Raw genomic sequence first — 13,762 nt, 5'->3', positions numbered from 1 at the left:
CTCCCCTCTCAATTGTAAGATGCACGCCCCTTATTCCGGTGCAGATGTCATTCAAACAACAAAGGGGTTCGACGTTCGGAGTGATTTTTTTTTTTGTATGATAACTCATTTGTTTTAGTAACTTAACGTATAACGCCAAAATCAGTTTCATAGTTCGCACTGCCTTTATCATTCTTTCTATAAAATAATAAATTGACGTCTACTATAAGTTAAGCTGATTTATTTACGGGCGGAGGCATGGTTTTGTCTCTATTTCCGTATATATTTACATAGTTAAATATTGATCGTGGTGTACATAGTGATTAATCATGCATGACTGTCAGCATTTGCAGTTTTTAAAGTTTTCACATAATTACTTGAATTTAGTGTCCATTAGCGAGTTGTTTAGACAGGCGTGACACAATGACAATGACAATATTTTATTCTCATAAACATATAAGTGTAGAGAGTTATATACATACAAAATTTTGTACAGGACATATGATATAATACATGGATACATTTGTTAAGCAAGAGATTATCTTAAATATTGTTGAGTCGTATACTTATTTCTTTAATTAATTTCACAAGTGATTTCAATTCATCGTCTACTACAAAATTAAAGAGTGTATTAAATTTTCATAATAGTATCTAGATAAATTTTTTTTTTCTGTTTAATGCTATTTGATGATCGCTACAATTAAATAGATAATGGAATTCGTCTCCTATTTCATTCAGGTTACACAGATTCTATTTTCTCTTGGGGTGTTATTCCATCTTCCGTATTCGATTGGTAATTTAATGTTACAAGTTCGAAATTTTCAATAGGAATTAGCTAGCTTAGGAGGGAGGTCAAATAGATATTTTTCTAAACATAAATCATGTTTATAAATTCTGTAATTGGTCCATTTCGGAGAAAGAATTTATTATGAGTTGAAACTATCATTTTGGCCCAAAATCCAATCATACGAACTTTTATATTTATACTTAATGGAAACCTTCCCAATTCTCCATATATCATAAAGTTTGGTGTAGATGTTTTCAATTTAAGGATATGCTTACAGAATTTCATATGTATTCTAAGAGTTTGGTGTCACAAAACCCCCCAAACCTCACAGCCATATAGTACATGTATAATCGGTTTGATTGCTATATCAAAAATATCCATTTTACAATCGATGGACAGATTATGATTTCTGCATTTTGAAATAGCACCATACATGGCCCTAAGGCCTTTTTCATATAATTGTTTGATATTCAAATGTGTAAAACCATTTCTAGTGAAACAAACCCCGAGATATTTAAAAAATTTCACAATTTCTAGATTATTGCCATTATAGGTGAACTGTATATTTCGTGACACCGTTCCTCTCGCAAAAACCATTATCTTAGTCTTGTCAATGTTAACTTTAAGATGCCACAATTTTGAGTAGGTGCATGTGAAATACGTTAAGATGTGTTTGTAAATCTTCGACTGACTCTGCAAGTAGAATGGTATCATCGGCATACAACATTATACATGTATACAACTTGAGATAAACTTGTAGCTCTGTCTCTAGTTTTCCCGCCAAATTAGATAAACCTCTACAGTCATGTGATATTAAGAAATGTTCTAGATCATTTAAAAAGATTGAAAACAAAAATGGGGACAAATTTTCCCCTTGTCTTACACCGGAATTACAATTAAAAATATTAGAGACAGAACCGCCTTTAATTACTTTGGCCTTAATTCCATTGTACATATTAATTATGACTTTAAAACATTTCCCTCCTATATTACTTGTAATTAATTTGTTCCACAGTCCTAATCTCCAAACACTGTCGAAAGCTTTCTCAAAATCTATAAAGGCATAGTACATTTTACTTTTGAATTGTTTTGACAGTTCAATTAAAGAATAAAGTGAAAAAATATGATCAGTTGTGGAATGATGTTTTCTAAATCCCGCTTGGTTTTCTAGTATAAGTTCAATGCTATCTGCATAATTGGTGAGTCGCTCATTGATAATGGTTGTAAATAACTTACCCAGACAGCTTACCAGTGTAATTGGTCTGTAATTATTAGCATCACGGATATCTCCTTTATTTTTAAAAACTGGTATAATATTGCCCATCAACCACACATCTGGGATATTACCAGTGTCGAATATATAATTAAAGATTTTGACGTATAATGGGAGCATGATATCTGCAGTAGATTTTATATATTCATTACATACTAGATCTTCACCAAAAGCCTTATTGTTTTTTAATCTAAAGATACATTTTGATATTTCTGATGAAGATATAGGTATATTTAAACAAGTATTGGCTCCCTGGTTCGATAACTCTTAGAGCTGTTCACTGCATGGAAAATATATGATTATAAGTTCCCTCAACATTATGGTTAAAATATGTACTAAAATAATTGTAGAGATCCTCGATATCTGCCTTACATGTTTTTTTCTTACTAGGACTACCTTTGTTTAATATTTTCCAATATTCTTTTGGGTTTCTAGATCTTAAATTGTTTAATTTCGTTTTCATCTGAATTTTATGTGCAGTAACTGCTGACTTCAGCGTTTTACGATATTTGCGTTCCTTATCGTATAAATCTTCTTTAAATACTTGGTCACCACATCTTTATATAATCTTTTGGCTTTTCTGTAATTCTGTCTTGCTGATGTACAATCTTTGGTGAACCATAGCTTTTTGAAATTGGAATGTTTGGTCATAAGTTGGGTAGTACCAAAAGCATGTTTAGCGGCATCGACGAAAATTTCACTCAAAGTATTTACAGTTTCATTGATAAAAGTTACATTTTCAATTTCATTATTGCACATGTTATTTACAATATTCTCTATATACGAGTATCTTTCAGATGCTGACTGTACAAACTTATCCCTTTCAATATCATTCCATTTTTTGGTTTGGGAGTAAAACAATCATCTTCGGAAACCTCATTATCACAATCGTTTGTAATATTACATCTTTTAAGCAGATTTAGGTGCATTGGACAGTGTACATCTGACGAAAGAGAAGAAACTCCATTAATAGAAAAATCATCTACTTATTTAAACAGTTTAAAATTCCCTATACAATAATCAACAACACTTGCATTCTTACATGTTAGTTTATCGACATCTCGGTCTTCGTGCGATGTATGGATTCCACGGTGGACCACGAACGCGAAATATGAACACTAGCCTATATCGTCTCCTAACTTTCCCCTCGTTTGGATTCTTCGTAAAACTCCTTTTCCTTCTTTCGTTATTTTTTTAGTTAAGACTTTCTACACCGGTGAGTATTCAGTAATGCTGGCTATTTTGAGGATTAATTACGGATATTTCTAAAAAGCGCTCTTTTCGTTCCAGGTGATCGTATATGGGTCATTTCGTTTCCCTATTCCTGAAACGCATGCTCGGTTATTCCGCATACTATCACCTATATTGTTGACTTATCCGCTGCCAATCTTTACCCGTCTTCTTATTCTTGTTATTCTGAAATTCCGAATACCGATTAAATTATTCTCTCGCCTAGCTTTTCCTTTCTCCTGATTCTGATAATGTCAAGTCCGTGGTTAGTGGCATTCGATCCTTCGATTTTACTTTTGCGATTTCCTCCTTGACTATATCATGTACCTGACCTTTAGAACGGATTAATGCCACGGATGTTTCCAGTTCCGATATATACGATCCTCGAGGTCCTTGGTGATTTCTTCAGACCTGTCCCTTATCTTCTTATCGGAAGACACTTTTCCTACGGCCTTCCGACAGGGACTTGCAAAACCTCATCGCATCCGATTTTCTCATCTTTTCGATATCTTTATCCTTTTTGTTTAAGCATTTAGAGTAGAAATTCTGGTGACAACAGTTACATTCCAGCAATTTCATGGATAATTTTGCCTTGTCTTAAAACATACTTTACATTGTTGTTTTTCCAGCTCCCATGGTGTCTTAAAAATGTCTTCTTTAGTTAGAATTTAACTGGTTACCCGAATTAAATTCAGTCATGGAAGCTGACTTGGCGCTCGCTAACTGCACCTCCTCGACTCCTTCCGGTTTTGATTTTGGACATTATTTCTAGACAAAAGCGACTAGACTCTCAAAGCTACACATGCTGATCACATCACTAGATCAATTCCAATCATGTCTGCGAAAATGCTAAAATATACTCCCGTAGCTCCCAAGAACGAAAGAAGGAGCGAAAACACGATGATGAAGGAGCGATTCCATCCCTCCTTCGCTACTTCGCTCGTTCGCTTCTTTGCTCCTTCGCCGTCTTGTTTTCGCTCCTTCGCGTTTAGGTCGAAGAAGCGAAAGAGCGATATTAGAAATATTTGGCCCTAACGGAACGCCATACGTTTGTTTGTTTTCCAAAAGTATGGGGGATTGAGGACACGCTGTAGATCCAGGGAATCATTCATTCTGTGTTACCTGGCCACATATTTCTTTTTTTGTTATAACAAGCCAATGTGTTCTACAGGGAAACTTGTGATTGTCTTTGTTTGTCGAGTATATAAATACAATACAAATGACTGTGTGTTTTCCGTGTCTCTGGCCAAGTCATCTACCACGGAGTTCAGTATATCCTTGTACTAAGTTAACGAGTAAAGGTGTCGTTTTATTCAGTATACACTATTGTTTAAGGGTCATCTATATAGCAGAATAATGTTGAATTTCAAACACGAATAAATATCTTTAAATTTGCACAAAATTAGTCATGTAATATACCAAAATGTTTGTTTGGACATGTAGTGTCTTAAAATCACAAACAATTTTATGTAGATGCTAACAATTTCTTCTATAGAGTTACTTTGTGGTAAGTTGTAGCATGGAATAATTCTAAGTTACAAAAATAACCAAACCTGAAAAATAGCCCAGCTGTCATGCTCACAAGTGTCTATAGCACAGGGTAGGAGCATTTGTTTGACCGGATTTGACTTTATGTAGGTATAAACACTTGTTTTGTTTTGACCTTGAAATGCAAATGGCGGCTGTGGATGATATTACACAAATATGGCATAAAGGCAGGCATTTCAGCCATTAAAAATGCTCCTATATCATACTTTTAAGACATCTGATTATAGTAAGAATGACCTTTTTAAGACAAATTGTCAAACTGGTGAGTTTTGGGCCTTTTTCAGAAATATATATCTTTTACCCCAAACTCAACGGATGAACATTTTCCCCTAAAAGCAGTCTTCCTGCCATGTCTAGAGTTATCTATAGTATCTAATATGAGCATTTTTGACGTTTGAAATACCTTCTTATATGCCATAATTGTGTGATATTATTCACAACCGCCATTTGCATTTCAAGGTCTTAATAAAATCAGTGTTAATACATATCATAAAGTCCAATCTAGTCAAACCAATGCTCCTATCTTGTGCTTTAGACTCTTGTGAGCAACACGACATGACTGTTTTGCACAATAAATGCGATACAAATGAGTTAATTATGTCCCCCTGAAACATGCATTTTTCTCATGTTTTGTTGAAATTTACGAACTACTGAACAAATTAAATGTCAACAGCAAGGCCCACAGTTTGACATGATACATATCAAAATTTTTGTCAAGTTACTTCTATTAAATTGCACCCTAGTAGGGATGTATAGCCTTGTAAAATATCACTGTTTTGGCTTGATTTGCTGTTTAGATGCCCCTTCTGTCTTTGGTGAATCGAAACAATCACGGTACCTGATCCGTGCAGGTCCATGTTCGCAGTGCAATTCTGTTACGTCATATCGCCATGAAATAGTTCGTTTGTTGTATATCTGATACGTAGTCGAGTGACACAGTGCTAACACACTTGCCTTTCATCTAGACGGCCGGGGTTCGATTCCCCGATCGGACGTGAAAAGGTATGGGATCACCTGCCCGACCACGTCGGTTTCCCCCGGGTACTCCGGATTTGTTGTCAACAGGAAAGCGCTCCTCGTGCGCTTCAGTCCGGACCAACAGGCATGATAAGTTTGAGTTAAGATTAAGTTGATGTAATTTGTTCCGCATTTGTTGTAAATAAAGTTTACATCCATACACGTGTCGTTATTTAGAATTAAGTATGTCTGTAAGATGAAAAAGATATAAGACAACAGCTTATTGTCGCCTTATGCTACAATGTGATTGTGTGTTATTTGTGTTTCTATTTTCCTCTGTATTTGGGCGAGGTTTTTTGTAAAGCGACATTGATAGAACGTTCTGACCAATAAGTCAACTGCCATTGATCGATAACAATACATTTTGTATTTGGGTTTGAATATCTTAATATCTGTTGTTGGTTTTTCTGTTTCTTCCAATATCCACCATACAATCAAGAAGAGAATGACGTAATGGTATCGCATAGAATCTGATAAACCACTCAACGTGCTCAAGTGAGAACTATACTGGGGAATTCATACTTCTAATAACACACACATACTGTTCAAAGATTGCTGTAAAAAAGAAAGAAAACGAAATTCAATTATCAGCGACAATGCCTGAATATCATAGTCCACATAATAATCCTAATATGGTATTCATGTCGAGTGGTGCCCATTGTATAAATATCGAGTACGCAGATCCAGAAAATGGATACTGCTGCACGCGTCCCGACTTTCATTATTACGGAATTATTGGTGTATTGTTATCATTCCTATCTATTGGTATCAATAATATTTAATTAAAAATGTTCCGGGAAACATAAGATCGACATACCACAAGGTTGTCCTTGTTATATACCGCCACGTGCGTGACATGACAACTCCGCACACGGGTGACTGTCCGACAACTCCGCACACAAGTGACCGTCCGACCACTCCGGACACGTGTGACCGTCTGACCACTCCGCACACGAGTGACTGTCTGACCACTCCGGACACGGGTGACAGTCCGACCACTCTGGACACGAGTGACAGTCCGACCACTCAGGACACGTCTGACTGTCCGACCACTCCGGACACGTCTGACTGTCCGACCACTCCGCACACGAGTGACAGTCCGACCACTCCGGACACGAGTGACTGTCCGACCACTCCGGACACAAGTGACTGTCCGACCACTCCGGACACGATGTATGTGGCCGTGTTGGTATACGGCTGGATATTCCGAATATCTTATATAACAGGGAGTAGTGTACCGGAAATTAATGTGGCACCACCGGAAACCACTGTGCTACCGGAAATTAGCGTACCGGAAACTACTGTGTTACCAAGGGCTAGATTATGGTATAATGGTGTCGAGTTCGAATCGGGTGTCCAAGTAACTTCATCAATTATTGAGGTACTAGATGTCATTGGTGTGTCGATGTGTCTCCGAAGGTGTCAGAGGTACGGGACACACTGTGCCATGGTTACCTACAACACTGACACCCTGCAGTGCTCTCTCGGCCTCAGTAGCTCCACCCTAGAGTCAGCCCCGTCCAGCTTCATCACCAGCATCTCAACATCGACGTCCCTCGCTCACTGGTACAAGGCATTTATTGACCAACACGACAAACCGCAGGTGAGATCAGTTACACTAAACTAAAGGGACGCATTTGGTAAAGAAATATGTGATATTTTCAGTCACCTAGCAACAGTTAGGTATTACAACAGGTGAAGTGTTCTGTACCTACCCACTTTTTGGTACGATTGGTAACAAGGTGTATGCGTGAAGGGTATTTTTTGTTAGTACTTTTGGGAGAATGTATATGTACACTACGTATAGCTAAATTGTAGCACATACGCAAGGGAGTACCGGAGACACAGTTTGTCATCAAAGTAGAAAATGAGAATGAGAGCTGGCAGCCGTCTGACCGGCCAGCACATCTTGGTCAATGCCGTACAGTGCAGCTCGTTCTGGGGTTTGTCAGAAGAAAGTACCGGCAACACCATGAGTTGGGGATCGCACGGATACGGGCCTATCGACTTGGAATGCTTCCGGCACAGTCAATCTACCACTATAATAAGACTAAACGACAATATCAGTCGGAAAAAAGCGAATGTTGAGCAGATGGAAGAACGTAAGGGATGCCACTCGCCATTTAGACAATTCATTGAAGAATGATACGACACCAAAACACAGGCTGTTACTCTAGGACAGCGGGGTTGAGGGGGGAAGCAAATGTTTATCAGAAATCAGGACAAAGTTGGCAGCATACAACTCTGTAACACAGGGACTTATGAACTAATTAGTCTACATGTATTTGGACCTCCATTCCTTTTCTCTACACACCGTATTACTCTTCAGTCGTTCTGTAGTATCCCCTATAGACAAACCTTGTCTCCGTCTCTGTTACATAGCACAGGGACTTTCAAGAGAATTAGTTACAGTTTACATGTATTTGGACCTCCCCTAGTGTGTATCACAGGGACTTGAGAATTAGTTACAGTTTACATGTATTTGGACCTCCCCTAGTGTGTATCACAGGGACTTGAGAATTAGTTACAGTCTACATGTATTTGGACCTCCCCTAGTGTGTATCACAGGGATTTGAGAATTAGTTAAAGTCTACATGTATTGGACCTTCCCTAGTGTGTATCACAGGGACTTGAGAATTAGTTACAGTCTACATGTATTTGGACCTCCCCTAGTGTGTATAGCACATTTTGAGACGTTTTGGGGGGTTGATTAAAATTTGGCAAAAATGACATCCCGGTGATCATATATACATATATAGACAAAGAGACAAGGGAAGGTGATCATATACCATATAGATTATATGAGCCAGCTAGTTGCTATAGGAAAGGGGAGGAGAGGTTGGCAATACAAGGGGAGTAATGCTGAAGACTGATCGACTGTTACCATCAGACATTGCGATAACCATTCCGTGTTAGAAACGCGCAGATTAAATTAACGCGTGCGTGAATTCACAGTCTTTGTTTTCTTTTGGTTCAATGTTCCATAACAATGGGATACTTTCATCTTTGGCTGATATCTATATCAAAGCTTATATATTAATTTTGTCATCTGTCAATGCACTTTGTATTGAAACCATGGTAACAGTAACTTATATCAGTTATTTATTTGACAGGCACCAAGTGATCCGTGCTTCCCGAACAGTTGCTCTGGAGGTGATCGATGTGTCGTGCTGAAGATGGGGACCGGTATCTGTGTACAGCCAGGTAAGATTCTGACCGGTAGAGTCCAGAGTGGTCCGGTATCTGTGTACAGCCAGGTAAGATTCTGACCGGTAGAGTCCAGAGTGTTCCGGTATCTGTGTACAGCCAGGTAAGATTCTGACCGTTAGAGTCCAGAGTGGTCCGGTATCCTGTGTACAGCCAGGTAAGATTCTGACCGGTAGAGTCCTGAGTGTTCCGGTATCTGTGTACAGCCAGGTAAGATTCTGACCGGTAGAGTCCTGAGTGTTCCGGTATCTGTGTACAGCCAGGTAAGATTCTGACCGGTAGAGTCCAGAGTGTTCCGGTATCTGTGTACAGCCAGGTAAGATTCTGACCGGTAGAGTCCAGAGTGTTCCGGTATCTGTGTACAGCCAGGTAAGATTCTGACCGGTAGAGTCCAGAGTGTTCCGGTATCTGTGTACAGCCAGGTAAGATTCTGACCGGTAGAGTCCAGAGTGTTCCGGTATCCTGTGTTGTGTTGTCTATGTTGTCTATTATTGTCCGATTTGTCTGTACAATCCAGTATTGTTATATTGTCCGGTATTGTTATATTGTCCGGTATTGTTATATTGTCCGGTATTGTCTGTATAGTCCGGTATTGTTATATTTTCCGATTTGTCTGTATAGTCCGGTATTGTTATATTGTCCGATTTGTCTGTATTGTCCGGTATTGTTATATTGTCCGATTTGTCTGTATTGTCCGGTATTGTTATATTGTCCGGTATTGTCTGTATAGTCCGGTATTGTTATATTGTCCGATTTGTCTGTATAGTCCGGTATTGTTATATTGTCCGGTATTGTCTGTATAGTCCGGTATTGTTATTTTGTCCGGTATTGTCTGTATAGTCCGGTATTGTTATTTTGTCCGGTATTGTTATATTGTCCGGTATTGTTATATTGTCCGGTATTGTCTGTATAGTCCGGTATTGTTATATTGTCCGGTATTGTCTGTATAGTCCGGTATTGTTATATTGTCCGATTTGTCTGTATAGTCCGGTATTGTTATTTTGTCCGGTATTGTCTGTATAGTCCGGTATTGTTATTTTGTCCGGTATTGTCTGTATTGTCCGGTATTGTCTGTATTGTCCGGTATTGTCTGTATAGTCCGGTATTGTTATTTTGTCCGGTATTGTCTGTATTGTCCGGTATTGTCTGTATAGTCCGGTATTGTTATTTTGTCCGGTATTGTCTGTATAGTCCGGTATTGTTATTTTGTCCGGTATTGTCTGTATTGTCCGGTATTGTCTGTATTGTCCGGTATTGTCTGTATAGTCCGGTATTGTTATTTTGTCCGGTATTGTCTGTATTGTCCGGTATTGTTTACATTGTCCGGTATTGTTTACATTGACCGGTATTGTTATATTGTCCGGTATTGTTATATTGTCCGGTATTGTCTGTATTGTCCGGTATTGTTTACATTGTCCGGTATTGTTTACATTGTCCGGTATTGTTATATTGTCCGGTATTGTTATATTGTCCGGTATTGTCTGTATAGTCCGGTATTGTTATATTGTCCGATTTGTCTGTATAGTCCGGTATTGTTATATTGTCCGGTATTGTCTGTATAGTCCGGTATTGTTATATTGTCCGGTATTGTCTGTATAGTCCGGTATTGTTTACATTGTCCGGTATTGTTTACATTGACCGGTATTGTTATATTGTCCGGTATTGTTATATTGTCCGGTATTGTCTGTATAGTCCGGTATTGTTTACATTGACCGGTATTGTTATATTGTCCGGTATTGTCTGTATAGTCCGGTATTGTTTACATTGTCCGGTATTGTTTACATTGACCGGTATTGTTATATTGTCCGGTATTGTTATATTGTCCGGTATTGTTTACATTGTCCGGTATTGTTATATTGTCCGGTATTGTCTGTATAGTCCGGTATGGTCTGTATAGTCCGGTATTGTCTGTATAGTCCGGTATTGTTATATTGTCCGGTATTGTCTGTATTGTCCGGTATTGTTATATTGTCCGGTATTGTCTGTATAGTCCGGTATTGTTTACATTGTCCGGTATTGTCAGGATCGTCAGGTATTGTCAGGATCGTCAGGTATTGTCTGGTATTGGGTATATTGTCCTGCATAGTCTGGCATGATTTCCAAAGTCCGGTATTGTCAGGATCGTCAGGTATTGTCTGTATTGTCTGGTATTGGGTATATTGTCCGGCATGATTTCCAATGTCTGGTATTGTATATTTTGTCAGTTATTTTCTATATTTTGCGGTATTTTCTATATTGTTTGGTATTGTCCGTTATTGTCTTCTTGAGCAGTATTGTCTATATTTTCCTGTATTGTCTATATTGTTTGTATTGTCCGGCATTGTCTATATTCTCCGGTTTTGTCTATAATTTTCTTGCATTGTCTATATTGTTCGGTATTTTCTATATTGTCCGGTATTGTATATTTTCTTGTGTTGTCTATATTGCCTGTTCGTGTCTGTATTGCTTGGTATTATCTGTATTGTCCCGGTGTAGTTTGCATTGTCTGGTATTGTCTGTATTGCCCGGTATGGTCTGTATTGTCTGGTATTGAATGTATTGTCCGATATAGTGTGTATTGTCGGGTATTATGTGTATTGGTTGTATTGTCGGTATTGTCTATATTGTCTGGTTTTGTCTGTATTGTCTTGTATCATCCTACATTGTCTATATTGTCTATATATTTCCTGGTATTGTCTATATTGGCTATATTTCCTGGTATTGTCTATATTGTCTTGTATTATCCGGTATTGTCTTTATTGCCTGGTATTGTCTATATTGTCTTGTATTATCCGGTATTGTTTATATTTCCTGGTATTGTTTGTATCGCCCGGTATGGTCTGTATTGTCGGGTATTGTCTGTATTGTCCGGCATTGTCTGTATTGTCTGGTATTGTCTTTATTGTCCGGTAGTGTCTGTATTGTCCGATTGTCGGGTATTGTCTGTGTTGTCCGTATTGTCCGGTATTGTCTGTTTTGTCCGGCATTGTCTTATTGTCTGTATTGTCCGGCATTGTCTGTATTGTCCGGTATTGTCCGGCATTGTCCGTATTGTCCGGCATTGTCTGTATTGTCCGGTATTGTCCGGCATTGTCTGTATTGTCCGTATTGTCTGTGTTGTCCGTATTGTCCTGTATTGTCCGTATTGTCCGGCATTGTCTGTATTGTCCGTATTGTCTGTGTTGTCCGTATTGTCCGGTATTGTCCGTATTGTCCGGCATTGTCTGTATTGTCCGTATTGTCTGTGTTGTCCGGTATTGTCTGTGTTGTCCGTATTGTCCGGCATTGTCCGGTATTGTCTATATTGTCGGGTATTGTCTAATATTGTCGGTATAGTCTATATTGTCCGGTATTGTCTGTATTGTCCGGCATTGTCCGTATTGTCGGGTATTGTCTGTATTGTCCGGCATTATCTGGGGATGTTTGATATTGTCAAGTATTGTCTTGGTTATGGAATCACAGGAGTGGTCAAATGTCCGATATTGTGTTGTCTATGGTGTATAACTCTTTATTCTCTACATTGTCTATAAGAGTGATGATTTGTATCACATTATCCGGTATATTGCAGGTTTGTCGGATAATTATACATCCCGAGTTTCTGTTGCAGCCATTGTAACATTTTAATGGTCGACATTTCTTCCACAGGCCCAGTCCAAAAAGACGACACCACACAGATTGATATGTCGGGAGATGGCGACGAAATAATGGTGAGCGAACCACTGTTCTACGATGGCCCCGAAATAATGGTAGGCGAACCACTCTACTATCCCATCGCGGACACCGGTTAGTCCACAAGGTGACGGCTATGGACAATGCACCATGCATGGACACACTGCAAAACTTTGAAATCGCTTTTTTGATGGACTCTTACAGATCATTACGCTGCTCCATCCGCCAATCAAAAGCGACGTTATAAACAGCGACGTCATTTTACGTTATGGACTGACAACATAAAGATAATCGATCTTTATGCTTTAATAAAGTAAAATCTGGTCAAACAAAACGCTCGCACTACCTGCTATAGACACCCGGAAGTGTAACGGCATGGTTATTTTGTGTTATATGTCTGATCCACATAAGCTTTTTTTATTCTCATGAAACTAGCATTTTACGCGTGTTTTGTCGAAATTTGCAGGTAACTTAACAAATTAAATGTCAAAATCAAGACCCATGGATAGCCATGATACATGTTAACTATTGGTCAAGTTACTTCTGTTTACTAGCAACAGAATAGTGATTTTAGGCTTGTAAAATATCATTTGATTTACTATTTACATGAACCATAAGCAAAATTAATGAAAATAACAATATCAAAATAGTGCAGGAAATCTTTCAAAAACATGTACCTAGTACTTGATTTAGAGAGATATTAGTTTTAACCTTTGAAAAAACTGTATCAATGATATTTACCAGAAAAGAGACCATACATCCACATATAGTTCAGTAATTCCTCTCCTACTCACTAAGGCGTATATATGTACTCTCAGTGATATTAGCTTTCTATACAACCTACTGATTATTTACTGAAAATGATTATTGTTTAGACGGAGGCAGATTTGAAATAGTTAAATCCACCCATTGGGAAAACTGATGAAAATAATGATCAACTGAAACTATTAATGTCCATCATTATAACTGCTGTAAATGTACTTTGACTTTAATTCAAGCATTGTTTCAAGTATTGTTGTATTTTGAACATTATATTTTGTTATTATTAACACAAATAAAACATAGAAGCTGTC

General features: G+C 38.1%; 1 long non-coding RNA gene across 1 annotated transcript; it reads left to right on the top strand.

The window, feature by feature from the left end:
- The first annotated feature begins 8,944 nt into the window (after positions 1-8,944).
- LOC117340950 lies at positions 8,945-13,762 on the top strand. The gene is made up of 2 exons (XR_004535514.1): positions 8,945-9,038; positions 12,666-13,762. It is a non-coding gene; the product is annotated as an uncharacterized LOC117340950 (long non-coding RNA).

This window comes from Pecten maximus, chromosome 2 (assembly GCF_902652985.1).
Source record: "Pecten maximus chromosome 2, xPecMax1.1, whole genome shotgun sequence".
NCBI classification, from domain to species: domain Eukaryota; kingdom Metazoa; phylum Mollusca; class Bivalvia; order Pectinida; family Pectinidae; genus Pecten; species Pecten maximus.
This window is presented reverse-complemented; position numbering and strand designations above follow the sequence as displayed.